At 37.6% G+C, this 2926-nt stretch overlaps 1 protein-coding gene across 2 annotated transcripts in view; it reads right to left on the bottom strand.

Moving 5' to 3' along the window:
* The window catches only part of LOC128685801 (3'-5' RNA helicase YTHDC2), a 111892-nt gene extending 110806 nt beyond the window's left edge, over window positions 1-1086 (bottom strand). The window contains exon 1 of one of the 2 annotated variants that reach the window (XM_070085300.1): window positions 947-1086. The gene's annotated coding sequence lies outside the window, so the exon portion shown is untranslated. The remainder of the gene's footprint in view (window positions 1-946) is intronic. The other variant, XM_070085309.1, reaches the window with a different exon arrangement.
* Window positions 1087-2926: the final 1840 nt, after the last annotated feature.

Raw genomic sequence — 2926 nt, 5'->3', positions numbered from 1 at the left:
GTGCAGGATAATCTAAATGAAGTCTAACTAAAGGTATATGAAGTTGAAGCAAAACCTCAGGAAAACTATTATACTTTTTGATATGAAGCCAAGAATTCTATTAGCTTTATTAAGAATGCTTATGCACTGTTGTCTTGGCTTTTAATTCCTACTAACCAGAACTAAGGATTAAGGATTAAGGCATTTATTTCCTTGCATAGTTTACAATGTGTAATTACAATATTGATTTGCTAAGTGCAAAGAAAGCCACTATCATGCCAAGGCATTTTCACATTCACTAAGACTAATGCCTCAGCATGATAGTGTTTTTCTTTGTACTTAACAAATCAAAATTGTAATTACACACTGTAACTTTTGCAACAAATTAGAATCTTTATTCTTTTATTATTTATAGCTTTCATTAATTTTTTCTATTTGCACAACATAACATCATCTCCAGGGCAGATCATACTTATTATTGGACATTTTAAACAACATTATATTGCCAAAATACATCTAGGATCAACATTATTGTCCTATGTCTAACTGCTTCGTATGTACGTATATTTGAAAATAATATTTTGTTAGACATTTTGACATCTTGTACAACATAATACACAATTTTTGAAAAGATAATGTTCATTGTGTACTTTTTTCCCCGTCTAAAATTCACCTATTAAGCAGATAACATAAATCCTGATGCAATCCGTGATATAAGAAGCTTGCATTTATCTTAAAATTTAAAATAATCCGTGATTTACCAGAGGAAACTTTATTTAGAACCTAAGCTCTTATAGAACTTCAAGACACGGGTTTTATTTTTTTTAACAATTGTCTTATAGAATAACTTATGTATAACTTAACCAGGAATAACTTCAAACACTGCTTGTACATTTCCCTAGAGATATTTTAGCACAGCAAATTGTCCAGAATAACTGAGAACAGCTTCATCAGTCCTCCTGCCCACCTGTGCAACACCGCGGCCGCTCACACCAGGTACTAACACTAATTAAACGATGTTTCGCCCATAAAATGTGAGGTAATTGAATACTGTGGAGCTCTGTCTGCCTTCCTCACTTGTTTTATATTACAGCAAAACATTATCGCCACAACGAACACTTTCAGTGACCATTGTAACTAGCAACCAATTTGTCTGCCGACCAATTTAAGTAGCGTCCAGTTTACAAACCGATTAATTTAAGTAGTGACCAATTTAAGTAGAGACCAATTTAAGTAGCGACCAATTTAAATAGCTACAAATTTAAGTAGCGACCAATTTAAATAGCTACCAATTTAAGTAGCGACCAATTTAAATAGCGATTAATTTAAGTAGCGACCAATATAAGTAGAGACCAATTTAAGTAGCGACCAGTTTAAATAGCTACCAATTTAAGTAACGACTAATTTAAGTAGCGACCAATTTAATTAGCGACCAATTTAAGTAGTGACCGATTTAAGTAGCGACCAATATACCTAGCAACGTGCAAAAAGAACTAAGCAGGTTAACCCAACTAAGAGCACCGGCCCAGATAACACCCCGTTTAAGTTTCAGATGGACCCTCTGAATTGCCAATCCCCATTGCTCACATAAAAAGATTGTCCATCACCACTAATACCGTACTAGAGGTTCAAGGAGGCCAGAGTTACGGTGCTACTTTGGCTTGTTATCTACAAGGAAAATGATATCTACACTTACATTGCGATCTACACCTTATATTGCAATCAACACGGTACCTACCCTAACCTAACCTATATTAGGTTAGGTTAGGTACCGTGTTGATTGCAATATAAGGTGTAGATCGCATAACAAAGTATATTCATGACACGTAGATAACAAGCCAAAGTAGCACCTAGAGTTACTCCTATCTTTAAGAAAAATAGTAAGTCTGATATCAGGAACTATAGGCCTGTTAGTATACTCAGTGTAATATCCAAAATTCTACAGAGGGCGGTGTACTGTCAAGTGAAGTATCTTAATGACAACAACATTGTCAAAATCAACAAAACATGTGGAGTTCCCTAGGTAGTATCCTGGGTCCCTTATTATTCAGGGTGGCCCGGTGGCCTGGTGGCTAAAGCTTCACACACCCAGGGCCCGGGTTCGATTTCCGGCGGGTGGAAACATTTCGACACGTTTCCTTGTACCTGTTGTCCTGTTCACCAAGCAGCAAATAGGTACCTGGGTGTTAGTTGACTGGTGTGGGTCGCATCCTGGGGGACAAGATTGAGGACCTCAATGGAAATAGTTAGACAGTCCTCGGTGACGCACTGACTTTCTTGGATTATCCTGGGTGGCTAACCCTCCGGGGTTAAAAATCCGAACGAAATCTCTTCTCTTCTTATGTTATGTAAATGATATGCCCATCAGTGTCAAATGCGAACTCCTGTATGCAGATGACAGTGCTCTGTTAATGTCAGGTAAAGACCCACAAGATATAGTTAATGTAATAACACTAGAACTGGAGTCCTGCAGCAAATGGTTAGTAGACAACAAACTATCGTTACACCTCGGGAAAATGGAAGCCATACTCTTTGGCACGAAACAAAAACTGAGAAGGGTAAATAATTTTTATGTCCTATGTAATGGGGAACCCATCGCTTCAGTTTCCTTAGTAAAATATCTGGGGATCCCCTTTGACCCATGCATGTCAGGAGAACTACTGATCGGGAATAGTGTAGTAAGGAAAGCGAATGCCAGACCGAAGTTCCACTACAGACAAACACGATATCTATCTACTGAGGCTCGCAGGACACTGTTTATCCCTTATACGCTTGCTCTTCATGGTACTCTGCCTTGACAAAAAAAAAAAATGAAAGATTAACTGCAAATCACCCAGAACAAAATACTAAGATTCATCCTGGGGCTGGGACCAAGAGAACATGTAGGTCAGGATTAATTACAACAATTGGATATGCTGAATATTGAAGACAGAGTAAAACAACTGAA

Source organism: Cherax quadricarinatus, chromosome 1 (assembly GCF_038502225.1).
Source record: "Cherax quadricarinatus isolate ZL_2023a chromosome 1, ASM3850222v1, whole genome shotgun sequence".
Taxonomy (NCBI): Eukaryota; Metazoa; Arthropoda; class Malacostraca; order Decapoda; family Parastacidae; genus Cherax; species Cherax quadricarinatus.
The sequence above is the reverse complement of the archived record's forward strand: the minus strand, read 5'-3'. Positions and strand labels throughout refer to the sequence as shown.